General features: G+C 46.4%; 1 protein-coding gene across 8 annotated transcripts in view; it reads left to right on the top strand.

The window, feature by feature from the left end:
• Window positions 1-7,160: 7,160 nt before the first annotated feature.
• Window positions 7,161-14,714, top strand: part of shank2b (SH3 and multiple ankyrin repeat domains 2b) — a 215,086-nt gene continuing 207,532 nt past the window's right edge. For all 8 annotated transcript variants that reach the window (XM_030414028.1, XM_030414027.1, XM_030414026.1 and 5 more), the window contains exon 1: window positions 7,161-7,786. The gene's annotated coding sequence lies outside the window, so the exon portion shown is untranslated. The remainder of the gene's footprint in view (window positions 7,787-14,714) is intronic.

Below are 14,714 nucleotides of genomic sequence, written 5' to 3'. Positions count from 1 at the left end.
ATTTGGCTGCTGACAAAGTGAGATGAAGAGTGATGAATATTATTTATTCATGTTAGCTGTCGTGATATACAACTCAGTAAAACATATGCACAGTGGTGATAGACTGATACATCGGCCGATAATATCAGCTCTTTTTTTTCAGCTCGATTTTTGCATGTTTTTTCGTGTATCGCCATCGGCCGATGCGGCTGCTGCGTTCACCGATCCGGCATTATTTACAGACAGGCGTCCACAGGCAGGTCTGTGTTGCTGGAGACGCTGCAAGAAATGGCAGAGCAGAAAACCATCCAGTGTGGCAGCATTTCACAGAGCACTGTTCTACCGCACCTGTTTTTAATATTTGTTAAATATTGTCTACTTGTTCTTGTTCTACCTCATCTTTTTTCATTTCAATAAATGTTCCTTTTTTAAAAATTGAGACTCGTAACATTTGTTATCATCATTGTGTAACTTTATTGATGTAAATTTAGGGAGCAAATTTAGTATCGGCTTCAAATATCGGCTCAAGAAAATCAGCAGTCCGTATTGGTCAGCGGCTAAGGCTGATGAAAAAGAAATCGTTATCAGTATTGGCCCTAAAAAATCCATATCGGTCGATCCCTAATGCACAGTGTTCGACGAGAGCATCACCATGAAGACGACGCAGCCAACAGCGTCGACAGTGACGTTGTCTTGTCGAACGCTCACCAAAGTCTCCTGTGTAGTCGTCCTGTAGATCAGCAGCTCACAGAACTGAACCAGAACCAGCTCTCCTTTCTCCTTTTATTTAGATTTTCCAACTTTTCTGATGTTCTTTCAGAGCCCGGTTGGCTCCACGTTAGTGTTCGTGACGTCTGCTGAACGAGACGATCCAACTTATGATAAAATTCGACTCTCTTGAATTGAAAAATGATCTTTTAAATTGACAAACATCATCATCTGTGCAATTCTGGCCGAGTTGGGTTAAAAAACATATTTAAAAGGTTCTGAGATCCGATTGGTTCCACTGGACTCTGCCTCTCTGTGGCTCTGCTGCCTCCTCTCTCCTGTGTTCCGGCTCTTGGTCGGGTTCTGGAGCTGGCTGCAGCCATCAGCTCTCGCTCAGAGCGTCACTGAGGTCCAACACTAATGTGTCGGGAGCTCTGGCTCAGTCAGTGTTACAGCCATTTACACAAAAGGAAAATAGTTGGACGGTATTCAGATTTTACTGTATTTGGTTTGCCAAGAAAAAGCAGCTCTACAGCATGCTGTATCAGAGCCAGTTAAAGGAACAGTTCACCTAAAAATGAGAATCCAGTCATCATCTCCTCCCTCGGTGCTGAGGTAAAGTCAGGCGAGGTTTCATAGTCCAGTAACACGTTTTAACTTCCAGTTTAGGATCTCAGGGTTTTCTTCCAGCAGGTCCTACATCCATAAAATAAGTCTGCATGTACTTCCACATCTGTGCAGGAGTCTCTTGAGCTTTCTTCTCAAGTGTTATCACCAAAAAACAACATATAACCGCGTAAGAGACACACAAAGAAAAGTCCAAGTAGTTACAGATTGCAGTTTTTGGAGTTACAGACACCAGAGTTGATGTTAACGTTGTAACTGGAGATCTGAGTGAGTGATGAGCAGAAATAAAACAAAGCTGCTGTTTTGTGACCGACAGGACGGAAATAAACTCCAGATATAACCTCGTCCTGGAAGCGGCTCTGGTTTCTTCCTGAGATTACGAGGAAGGATGATGAATTATGAAACGTGTACACACGCTGAAACGAGATCACCACCACATCCTGCATTTTAATTCAGACACCTAATTTTGATTTCATGAGACGAGAAGGATCCACTTATAAACATCATGATTAAAGTATGAAAACGCTGCAGCAGGAAATCACTGCGAGCTTCTACAAGCAGCCGACTGTTTTCTTCCACACTGATCTGAAGCCAGCCAAGTTAATGAATTATAAGAGTGACGAACTGGAGATATTTAGAGACGTTTGAAGAAAAGACCCCGGATCAGTTTCATTCCAAGAGCAGCTCTAAAGTGTTCACCAGAGGCCGGCTGCGGGCTCCACTGACACAGCTTCATCTGATGCTAACTGCTGCTAACTGCTGCTGCTAACTGCTGCTGCTAACTGCTGCTAACTGCTGCTGCTAACTGCTGCACGGACAGGAACACACTGCAGCACAGGGAAGATGGAGACGTGGATGGAAACTCTTCTTATCGAGGATGAAACGTTTCAAAGCAACAAAACAAAGACTTCAGTGGTGGAAGAAGAAGAACTCTGATCTTTTATTTCACACTGTGAAAATATTCTGTCACAAGTCAAAGTGTGTTCACACTTCAGACTGAGTAAAAGTAAAACTGTAATCATCCAAATATTCTAAACCAGAGTAAAAGTACTCGTTTAAACTAAATGATAACTTTTGAATATAAAGAATTACAGAAGCAAAAAGGTAAAACAAAGAAAAAAAAGCAAATGCAAATAAAAACAAGCGATGAAATCATTGAAGACAAAAAAACAAAAGAAATATAATAAATATTGATGAAGTCTTTCATATGAAGGAGCAAAAATCAGTCAGTCAGCAGGAGACAAACAAAATACGAAACATTCTCTACATTTCTTTAAATAACCACTTTTTAAGCAGCTCAGTAACATAAACATGGCGTGTTGTTCTCCTGATCAGCTTCATCAGCAGCGAGCTCCTCCTATCTCCTGCCTCCTGCCTCCTGCCTCCTGCGTCCTGCTTCCTGCCTCCTGCCTCCTGCCTCCTGCCTCCTGCGTCCTGCTTCCTGCCTCCTGCCTCCTGCCTCCTGCCTCCTGCTTCCTGCGTCCTGCTTCCCTGCCTCCTGCCTCCTGTCTCCTGCTTCCTGTCTCCTGCCTCCTGCGTCCTGCTTCCTTCGCTCCGGCCTCCTGCCTCCTGCCTCCTGCCTCCTGCCTCCTGTCTCCTGCCTCCTGCCTCCTGCCTCCTGCCTCCTGTCTCCTGTCTCCTGCCTCCTGCCTCCTGTCTCCTGCCTCCTGCCTCCTGCCTCCTGCCTCCTGTCTCCTGCCTCCTGCCTCCTGCCTCCTGTCTCCTGCCTCCTGCCTCCTGTCTCCTGCCTCCTGCCTCCTGCCTCCTTCCTCCTGCCTCCTACCTCCTGCCTCCTGTCTCCTGCCTCCTGCCTCCTGCCTCCTGTCTCCTTCCTCCTGCCTCCTGCCTCCTGTCTCCTTCCTCCTGCTTCCTGTCTCCTGTCTCCTGTCTCCTTCCCTACTGCCTCCTGTCTCCTGCCTCCTGCCTCCTGCCTCCTGTCTCCTGCCTCCTGCCTCCTGCCTCCTGTCTCCTGCCTCCTGTCTCCTGCCTCCTGCCTCCTGCCTCCTGCCTCCTGCTTCCTGTATCCTGCCTCCTGCCTCCTGCCTCCTGCCTCCTGCCTCCTGCTTCCTGCCTCCTGCCTCCTGCCTCCTGCTTCCTGCCTCCTGCCTCCTGCCTCCTGCCTCCTGCCTCCTGTCTCCTGCCTCCTGCCTCCTGCTTCCTGCCTCCTGCTTCCTGTCTCCTGTCTCCTGCCTCCTGTCTCCTGCCTCCTGTCTCCTGTCTCCTGTCTCCTGCCTCCTGTCTCCTGTCTCCTGCTTCCTGTCTCCTGCCTCCTGCCTCCTGCCTCCTGTATCCTGCCTCCTGCCTCCTGCTTCCTGTCTCCTGCCTCCTGCCTCCTGCCTCCTGCTTCCTGTCTCCTGCCTCCTGTCTCCTGCCTCCTGCCTCCTGCCTCCTGCTTCCTGTCTCCTGCCTCCTGCCTCCTGCTTCCTGCCTCCTGCCTCCTGTCTCCTGTCTCCTGCCTCCTGTCCCTTCCTCCTGCCTCCTGCCTCCTGCTTCCTGTCTCCTGCCTCCTGTCTCCTGCCTCCTGCCTCCTGCCTCCTGCTTCCTGTCTCCTGCCTCCTGCCTCCTGCCTCCTGCCTCCTGTCTCCTGTCTCCTGCCTCCTGTCCTCCTTCCTTCTCCTGTCTCCTGCCTCCTGTCTCCTGCCTCCTGCCTCCTTCCTCCATCAGGTAGCTGCATCACCTCCGTGTTGTCTGTTATCACGTGTTAAATCGATGCGAGTGTTAATTTGTTATAAACGTCTCTGCGGCCTCTCACGTCTGTCAGGTCAGCACAGTTAATGCTCTGTCTCCGCCCGTCCTGCACAAACCAGTGAGGTTTTGGAGCGCTCCCAACTGGAACACCTTCAGCTGAGCTGCGTTTGGTTTGATTAAAAACTTTGTGTATGAGCCAACACTGACGACGACGGAGGTTTTATAAGGACACAGTGTGAATGTGGAGAGATTCCTTTCACTCACGTACAAACAGCCAGAGAAGCTTTTTCTGCTCATCAGGAGGAAAAAAGAAGCATCAGCTGAAACATCAGAAACATCAGACTTCTGCAAAGTTCAGCCTGCGGGTTGAAAAGAGGAAGAGTTGTCATATCAGTTTTCTGAATATGCAAACTGGAGCGTGGACAGTTTACAGGCAGATGATGGTCGGATGTGGACGGTGAAGGTTTGTGGACATGAGCTGAAGAGGAAGATAAAGAAGTTTAAAGAAAAACTAGTTAAATTGCTTGAATAAGTTCTACATAAATGAGGCCGGGCTGTGTGTTTACCTCTGGCTGACTCCACTACTTTGGTAAAAACATGTTTTCCCAACAGTTTTCATGAATTACACAGCTGACTGTATCAAAGAGAATCTGAATGTTTGTTTCTTGTCTTCTTCACGGAGGAAACAGAACAAGGAAGTGAGAGAACATCAGTGACGTCGACCAGCAGCTTCATTAAAACATCGATAACTGACGTCAGTTAGTCGTGTTGATCTTCCATCTTCTAACGTCTCAGGATCAGTTTGATTAATCTGTTTTATTCTGGTTGCATGTTGCTGATTGTTTGTTTTGCTCGTCGTTCATTGTTCCCTCCTGCCGAACACGGGTCGTGTTTCCAGTCACCAGATTTCTAAAGATCATTCACAGATTTCAGTAAATTTCTGTTCGTCTGCTGGCTGAGGAACAAGAGTTTGTTTTTAAACTTTGGTGTTGATCCAGGAACATTTCAGAGGATTCATTCTGTGAGGGAACCTTTCAACATTTCTACAAAGTTTAGTAGAATTATAAATCTCTGGCGTCACTCTGCAGAGCCGGTCCTCATGCAGATTAAAGATCCTGAGCGATGTGGAGACTCAGAAGTTTCTCATCACAGATTTGCATTTTCACTTCTCATCAATAGATCTATATATTCACTTTCTTGTCAGATGACCATATGGTATATTTTCTGTTTATTTATTTAACAACAAGAAGAATTAGCAGATGAAGCTGTCGTCACTCACAGATATGGAAGCGGACGTGTTTGAGCTGCTCAGTGTTTCTGGAGCGTTTGAGGGCGTGACCCTGACGATAATGAACACACAAACATGAGAGCAGTCTGATGTTATCAAGCGTTTCCCAGAATGTCAAACTGTTCCTTTAAAGGTACAGTCCCCCTCACTTTGGGATGAACAGGGTGTTTTTGTGGACAGTTGGTTTTTTGGATCTCGTCACTAAATCACAGATAAATACAGAGATTTGATCCCGACAAAGGACTTCTTCTGCTCCTGTGTGAATGCTTGTTGTGGAGAGGAAGATGGCCTGACACGGCGCTGCCTGTAATTTGTGGCCTGGATGTCTTTAACGCTGATCTGCTGTCAGTGGAGGGAAATAAAAGCCGGTGTGCTGCACACTCTGGTATCCAACCCCCGAGTCCACACGGCGGCTCGCCCCCGGGGTGGAGCCGGGCTGTCGGTCTGGCCGCTCGCCACTGTTGCCATGATCGACATCATCCCGCTCCAGCTTGTAGCGTGGTTGTCATGGCGATGACCGTTTATTTGCAGGGGGGCACTCTCGTCTCCAATATTTCCGGGAAACACACACACACACACACACACACACACACACACACACACACACACAGACTGTCAGAGGAAGTGGAGGTGAGAGAGAGAGAGATGAGGGAAGCTGCCAGACAGACAATTTGCTCAAAGGGCAGGTGGACGGATCGGTCTCATGTAATCTCAGCCGGCCCGTTTCTGCAGAACAGAAATAACCCGACAGAACCGCAGATATCCGTCATTTAGTGCTGCGGACTTTGTTTTCATATCAGCACTGAGTCAGACTTTTGTTTAGTACGAGGTTCAGCAGGCAGCGGCAGGAAATAAATAAAGAATATTTGAGAAGAAAATGAACGAACAATCAGAAATCAGAAATTAATGTCACGATAATAAATAAATAAATAAATCTTATCACTTAAACAAAGACTGCTGCCACATGTGAAGGTGAACACAGACTGAATGAACAGTAGCTCCGCTCGCTAACTTCCTGTTTAGCGCCCAGCTAACTTGAATGGGGATAAAACAATTGGATCGTGCGGCTCTTCTTGACTTTTTCCAAACGTTCTGACAGTAAAACGGGTCACGTCTCAGGGAGTTCTGATGCATCCACACTTTTACACGGATCGGTGCAAAAACTGGCTTCAAACCTCGACCCACTTCCTCTGAAGGACAGGAAGTGAGGAAGCTGAGGAGAGTGTGAGAAATAAGAAAATAAAAGCCTTTACTATGATTTGAATGAACTTCATGTGAACATATATTCACAGATGAACACTAAATTAAATGTGTAGCAGTAAAACGCTGAAAAAACAAACTGAATTTTTAGTATTTACAATATTAATGAGGTAATGATACAAACTTTTTCCATGAGGGAAGTTGTTCTCAGAGGAACATCAGATCCCAGAACAGTGTTAGAAAGGTGGCAGGGTCCGCCACATGTAAACAAAGAACATCAGTGTAAATAATGTCTTTTATTCAGAGGAGTTTTTGATCCTGTCGTCTTTCTCTCACCTTTAAGTCATTTTGTCAGAGAGGCTCATGGGACAGTTTGTAGGCGGCCATGTTGGGTCTCATTAGAACCGGGCCTGGACAGTACCGGCTCTGTTACTCCTCCTGTTCTCTCAGTTCAGCTTCCTCGCTCTCATGAATGTTTAATGAATCCTAAATTAAGACTGAAGATCCTCGATTCTCTTCCAGTTGTCTTTTATTCTTAGACTCAGGCAGCTTCCATCAGCTGGAGTGCAGATGTTTTATTCACCTGCAGCAGCTTCTCTGTTTCTCTGTTTCTCTCTATTTATAACCTCCTGCTGTGCTGATGAGCAGCTCCCAGGATCCATTTTAAAACCCGCTGCATGTTCAGTACTTAAGGAGCTTTCTGCTGTGGCCTGAGGTGACAGAACTGACAAGGACCTCCACCGGCACACATCCACCTGTCTCTGTGTGGCTGGTGTCCCCCCTGACTCCCTCCTCCTCCCTCCTCTCCTCCCTCCTCCCTCCTCCTCTCCTCCAGCTCTGCGCTCTGTCTCCGTGTCAGGCGGGAGGATGTGCAGCTCGGAGCCGCGCTCTCTGTCTGTCGCCTCAGATTGAATTTCAGCGCGGCAGCAGTTCGGTTTCTCTGCTGGAGATCAGGTTTTAAAACGCCCCCCCCTGGTGCTGTCCTCCGGGCCCGGCACTGCGCTCCTCCCTCCGGCCACACAGCCGCACTTTGGCTGGAAGTTTGCTCCGGTCGAGCCGGTGCGCCGTCCGCGGTGCGCCCGGAGAGTCGGCGGCATGAGGCGGCGTTAGGAGCGAATACCCGAGGACAGAGGAGACAGAGGACAGAGGACAGAGGACAGAGGACAGAGGAGACAGAGGAGAGACAGAGGAGACAGAGGACAGAGGAGACAGAGGACAGAGGAGACAGAAGACAGAGGAGACAGAAGAAGGGAATACAACAGTCTGACTTCACAGGGACCAGGGACGACCTCCAAGGTAGGCTCGGACACCTTCCTACTTCATTATACTGCAGTACAGCTTGTATTTGTACTGCAGTACTTCTTTGAGAGACTTAAAGTGAGTTTTTAGGACAGCTGCGCCTCCACAGAGCTGCAGGTGGACGTCCTGCTGGTTAAACATCACCTGAGGCGTCTTTCTTTATTGATTACTTTGGTCTATTCAGCAGCTTTTGGTTGCCAGGTGCTGTAAAAAAAACAAAACAGAATCCCTCCGGATGGACAGTGATCAATACTTATTAATAAAGTGATTAATATTGTGTGCTGAGCTTCAGTGGGATGATGTGCAGCAGCTCCAGGATCAGGAGGAAAGTGTGAAATGTGGAGGAAAGTTGAGCCGTGCTGACTCATCCGTCACAGGTGTAGCTGCTCACCTGAGCGAGTGCACCTGTGGGCTTCCTGCTCTGAGGGTCAGAACGTCTGCTGTGTGGGTCTGAATCACTGGGCTGAGATGAGCCGGGCAGCTCTGGTCCAACTTTAATTTAATTTTCAGAACAGGAAGCTGAGGTGTGAAGAGACATGCGACAGTTTCAGACCGAGTCTCTCCGGCTTCCTCTCAGAGCTGGAAGTGAATCCATGTGTGAGGGTGGCGTGAGTGAATCGTCCTCCGGCTCCAGGCTGACTCTAATTCTGCTTCTACTGTCGTCAATAAAGCGGTTAACAAGGTTTTCACTGTGTGATAAGCCACCAGTTACAGCCAGAACCTAATCTGTAATTAAAAATCTTAATAAGCCGTGAATAAAGAGGCGTTTACAATATTCCATCTGGCTCCAGTTACAGTTAGCTAATTTATTGTTATTAAGTGGATTTTGGTCCAGAAGCTCAATTAATTAACTCAAGCAACAGCTGACTGATTGACTGACTGATTGATTGACTGATTGATTGATTGATTGATTGAGGTAACCTGAAGCAGAGCAGTGGCTCCTCCAGCTCGGCAGTGAAGCTGTCCTTGTTTTAGTCCTCAGAGAAGAACTGAATATCTTCTGAGCGTCCTTCAAACATCAGCTGGGATTTATAGAGACGGCACTTTAATTGATTTCTGGACGTACTGGTTAATTGCAGGACTTCTCTGCAGCACTTTGCAGCGGTCAGATGGTCAGTCGGGAGTCATCATGATTTGATGAGCTGGTGATAAAGAGGAGGAGGAGGATGGACACCGGCCAAAGAGATGTGTCACAATCTGGCAACCTGAAAGGTGTTTTGATTAATGTCTTAAACGCCCCCTCGAGCACCGTAAAGATGTCTTCTTCATCACGCAGTCCGTGTTGACAGACTGTGTCCTCAGTGACACTCAGACCTGGTCTTTATGAGCCCGTTTTTAACAAAGGAACCAGAACCGACAGGATGCTGGACGGATGTGTTTGTGCTACTTACACACTGATTATGATAAATGAAGTCATTCGTTTAAGAACCTCATAAAAGGTGTCTTATTACGTAATTGTGGGAAAATTTATCACCAGATTGATCGCTTGCTAGTTAGCTTAGTTAGCTGTGCAGGTAGCAGAGCTCAGAGTGCCATGACGGTGTTGGTGTTTACAACTCTAGTAAAGGAAGCTTTGGACTGGGACGGAGGACGGGGCTAGCATAATGTCACAATAGCTACAGTCTGAACATTTGTAAACAAAAGATCTTACGTATTGCACCTTTAATCTTCTTCCCAGCTGTTATTGTTGATGTAGTGATACTCACACAGGGCTGTTTGTGAAGTCATAAGTCAAAATAGTTCTCCAGGAATGTTCATCAGTTAATTCAATAGAATTTGTTAACAAATCTCTCTGAGCTTGCAAACCTGCTAAGGGCTAACTTATATTAGCATTAGCTAGCTGTTAGCATGGATCTAATGAGGGACGTCTGGTTACAGCAGCAGCAGAAGTCGTTCATCAAACTGCTCAGTGGTTGAAGGTCGATGAAGTTCCTCTTCCAAGGAAACCTCCAAATGAAGGAAGCGTCTCCACGTCCAAGAGTTTGAGAGAAACACACTGAATCCCAACAGATCTGCATCGTACCAGAGACCAGAGACGAGCTCACCGCTGATTTCTTTTCCCCAAATGACTCACAGAGCTGTTATTATCAGGACCGGCTGAACGTCCCTGATGAGACTCCATCACACCGTGCACAGAACCAAACCCAGGGATGAACAACATGTCCATCAGAAAATCTGTGGCTAAGCTTCCTCTGAAGTGTGTTCTTTGTTTTCTGGAGGTGTATCTCTCCATCAGTGGTCACACAGTGAACATATGTTGGGTTTTACTGTGTGTCTCCTGAATGCTTCACCACAGCTGACAGTCTAACATTCAGTGACGTGATGACGCTTCCTCCTTTTTTTATGTTCTTGGGTAAATTTCCTGGATCTTTGGCGCCATGAATCCCGCCAGTCGAGCAGCTAACATCCAGTTGAGCCCTCTGCTAGCTTGAATGGGAATAAAACAATTTAATGGTGCCGCTCTCTCGACTTTATAAATGTTATCGGACTTTAGTCGAGGTTGTGACGCAATAAAAATGTATGTTAATCTGTGATTTTCACACAGTCTCTCCTGGACGACGCTGACGCTGCTGAACTCTTTATTAGCTCAAAGGAACAAAGTTCACATGATTTACTTTTCTACAACAAATCCATCAGCGTTAGTTGAGATCGTGACATTTAAAATAAAACCCTGAACGTCCTCCAGCCCTCCATCATCTGCTCGCTGCATCACTCCATCCGTTTCTTTACGTCTGTCCACTGATCCATAAACATCTCCATCATGTTTCTGTGTTTTCATCAACATACTGTTCTCTGTGTTGGATCAGAACTCAGGTTGTCCCAGTATCAGACTTCCTGTTCAGGTGTGTTTTTAAAATGACTCAGCCCTTTTTCTTTTTTGTGGTTTTCTGGAGCGTCTGTGTTGCTAACGAATGGATTTGGGCCACAGTGAGAGCCGAGCAGCTGCTGCACAGTTTGAGTCGGTTTGCTTTGTGTCAGTCTGCGAGCATTACTTGGTCGGTAATTGAAAAACATTTTCTTTTTAAAGTTAATTTTAGCAGTTTGTATTAGTCCTGTTCATACAATAACTCGTTTTTCCGGAGCAAGCGAGCATTACGGAGACGTATTGTAATATAATGTCAATGAGATTTCAATTTATTTTCTTCTAAGTGCACTTTTTCATCAGGTTTATGTCAGATTGCCTCGAGCTTCCAGCCTTTTAATGTCGCTGTAATTGGTTATTTGTGATGATAATGAGGCGGCTGATGAATCCCGCGGGCTGCAGCTCGTGAGTATTTTCATTTGCAAATCATTTAGTCCAAAGAAAAAGTCAGAAATCGTAAAAAGGAAATCCACCTACATGAGCTCACAGAGACCAAGGTGATGCCTCTGAAACTTCTGATTGTGTCCCACTCACCGCCGGAACACCAGCAGATCCAACTCACATCGTTAAAGACGGAAAATAAACTGTAAATTATTGTAGCTACGTTTTGCATTTTTCATTATTTCTTCCTCAGATTGACTAATTGATTATCGACTAATGATGATTGCAGCGCTGGCGCTCCTCTCGCTGGTCGCTTCAGCGTCTCTGTGAGCTCATTTTATCGTCTGTACTGGAAGAACAAAGTCAACAAAGCTTCCAAATATTTCTATTTTAAAGGAAATAGAAAAAGATAACTTTTCAAAATGCTTCCTCCTCGGACGCTGTGAGCTGCTCTGAAGTTTCTGAACTTCAAATATTTCACACCTCCAGGACCTGAACAGGCAAATGCGAAACCATAAATCCATAAAAAATTGCACTATGTGATGTTTAAGACGTAGAATAAACCTCCGGACTCGAGCAGAAACAGCCGCTGAGTTTGACGAAAGCGTATCATTCCAGCCGCTGCTGCTCTCAGCTGTGACATCCAACCTGAGCAGCCGAGGGACGGCATTTACTGTTGGATAATTTAGGTAAATGTCAGGTGTAAGCATATATGTGGGTGGACATCTCATTTACCTGGAGATGTTTAATTAATGCTTCGACAGCCTGCACCTGCTTCCAGTCTTCCAGTCTGTGTGTCGTGCATCGGTTTTCTCTCCGGCCTTTTATCAAGATTTTCAAGGAATATTAATTTGGACGGCCTTCGGTTTTCCTCCCCCAGCGTCTGTTATGGAGCTGGACGCTGCAGAAGCTGATTCACGCTCAGCTGAACTGCTCAGTTCACCGATGTGGAAACGGTCCTGCGTCTGAACCGGGTCAGGGGTCGGGGGAGTGATTCCTCAGCTGTTTTCTGAACGTCACCTCCAGTTTTCCACACTTCTGTTATGAGTGTGTGTTTCAGGAAGGCGCTGACCCGGACTCTGATACTGTAGGATGATGCTGTTCTGATTTCTCGTCTCTGTGGTGATCGGGCCGTCATGTCCTCCTGGTAGGAGAGAAGGACACAAACGATGGAGGATGTGGTGCTGCTCAGAAATAATGACTGACAGATTCTTATGATATTGTTCGATCTGTGGTCGACTCAGTCACCAGGATATTGGACGCGGTGCACAGACAATACAGAGAAGGTTTTCACTGGTTTTTGTCAGAACTCGATTGGTATTTGGTATTTTGGGCTGATGTTTGTGAAGATATCAGGGAGTAAATTATTTACAGTCCAGCGATCCCTCAGCTGTAGTTAGCAATAGGGGTGGGTATTGGCAAGAACCTCACGATACGATACGTATCACGATACTTTGGTCACGATACGATACGTATCACGATACTTTGGTCACGATACGATACGTATCACGATACTTTGGTCACGATACGATACGTATCACGATACTTTGGTCACGATACGATACGTATCACGATACTTTGGTCACGATACGATACGTATCACGATATCACGATATTGCGATATAAATAAAGTACATCAGATGATATTGATCAGAGGAAAAATTGAGTCAAAACTATTTCATTCAAAACAGCCTCTCCATTTAATTAATTCCCATGAAATTTCCGGGCAGTAATATTCTCTTTGTCCAGCTCGTTGTTCTTGCTATCTCTCTTAACTTTGAAGCCAAAGTGCTTCCAAACGTCAACTTCAAATTGCGGAGGCGTTGTTAACTTGCCATCCGTTTTGCAAAGACCTCAGCCGCTCTCTCTACTACAGAAATACACCCGCCGCACAGCAGAGTCGCTCTTCGGCGATATATCGATATTTGGAGTTGAAAAATCGATATTGTATTGGGCGGCAAAGTATCGCGATATATTGCCGTATCGATATTTTTGCCCACCCCTAGTTAGCAACATGAATAAACATAACAGAGCCCACAGGATATTTTACAGTTTTACACTGAATCTCTGAAATTATAAAGTACCTCAAGCAAGGCCAATAATATCATCATACCAAAATATCAGTCAGGCGTTTTTGTCAGTGCTTATTCTGAGTCTGATGGCGCCAACACGGCGGGACAGGAGCAACAGAGAAGTCATGACCGGGTCTGACAGGAGGCGTCCTGGAGCGACGCGGCTCTGAAACACGAGATGTATGAAGGAGATCGTCACAAACTGTCGTCTGTTTGTTTGCACTGAAAGAAATCCAGCACAGGAGGCGTCTGGAAGTGTTTCAGTGAGATGTGATTGTGTTTGATTAGCTGCTCGGATTCAGACGCTGTGATGGAAATGAAACCATGAGGACTGTGACGGGTCAGCTCGGGCTGTTTGGGGGTTTGTTCTGTAGTTTCTGGTGCTGGTGAGAGTTTGTTAACCATCAGAGCTGAAGTGAGTGAAAGAATGTAAATATGACTCTGTGTGTGATGAATACTTCTGTCTTCCCTTCATCGCTCTGTTTTGAGGGTTGAATTTAAAGACAGCTGCTTGAATTTGCATCACGACATAAAACGAATCTCCAACTGTAAAATGTGTAAAGTAATTCCACCTTCATTTCATTGTTCACTGCTCGTATTTACACAGTTTCCCAGCAGCTTCCTCTCCTCAGGTCTGGAGCCACGTCAGTATGTTCAGGGCAGAAATAAATGGACGGACTGCGTCTCAGCGTTTCTGAATGTGGAAGGTTTAGTTTTCATTTTGTTTGTGGCAGTCAGAGACGTCCTCAGAGGACGTGGTAGCTCCTGACCTCAGGCCTTTTTAAATCCTGACTCCAGCTCAGCCTTTCCTCGACAGCTGAAGCACGACTGATGTTGGTTCAGTTCCAGTTAAAAGACGGTCAGAGGAAGATCATGATCGTGGTCAAGCTGGATTTTTAACCCAAGACTGGACTTGTTGAGCTTTTCAATACTTTAAGAAAAGCACCATCATCTTATAATCTGTTTTACGAGCTTCATCCAAAACATATCAGGCAACAGGACATGTTTAATTCTGAGAGCTGGTTACAGACCAGCGTCATCAGCTTTGTTACACCTCTCTCGCTTTGTGTCTTCGCTTGAAATGAAAGCATGTAATATCACGTCTCTTCTCTGGGTCGGGCATCATTAAAAGTCATTCTGAAAAAAAAAAAGGTAGGAGGTCCACCTACACCTCATCAGAGCACAGATTAATGTACGAGCTTCAGACAGAAAAAAGAAAAAGGAAAAGCTGCCGACGCCTCGCTCGCTACGAATTCACCCTCAACTCCCCGCAGAGCGCGACCCGTTTCCAGCTGCTCGTTTATCTCGGCTCTGACACGAGAGCCAGGGAGGGTCAACAGGAAGTGTGTGTGTGTGTGTGTGTGTGTGTGTGTGTGTGTGTGTGTGTGTGTGTGTGTGTGTGAGAGAGAGAGAGAGAGCGTTTTGGACTTTGTCATCAGCAATGATCAAAGTCAAAATTGGGGGCATCTGAGCCCAATCACTTTATCAGCCCTGGAGGGTTTATATATAGAGGGAGGGAGGAGGGAGGAGGGGGGGGAGGAGGGAGGAGGGAGGGAGGAGGGAGGTAAAGATGGTGGAGAGGCTGTGAAAGAGAGAGAGTACACACACA

Source organism: Sparus aurata, chromosome 4, assembly GCF_900880675.1.
Source record: "Sparus aurata chromosome 4, fSpaAur1.1, whole genome shotgun sequence".
Classification (NCBI taxonomy): Eukaryota; Metazoa; Chordata; class Actinopteri; order Spariformes; family Sparidae; genus Sparus; species Sparus aurata.
Note: the sequence above shows the minus strand (reverse complement) of the source record. Positions and strands in the feature narration are given on the sequence as shown.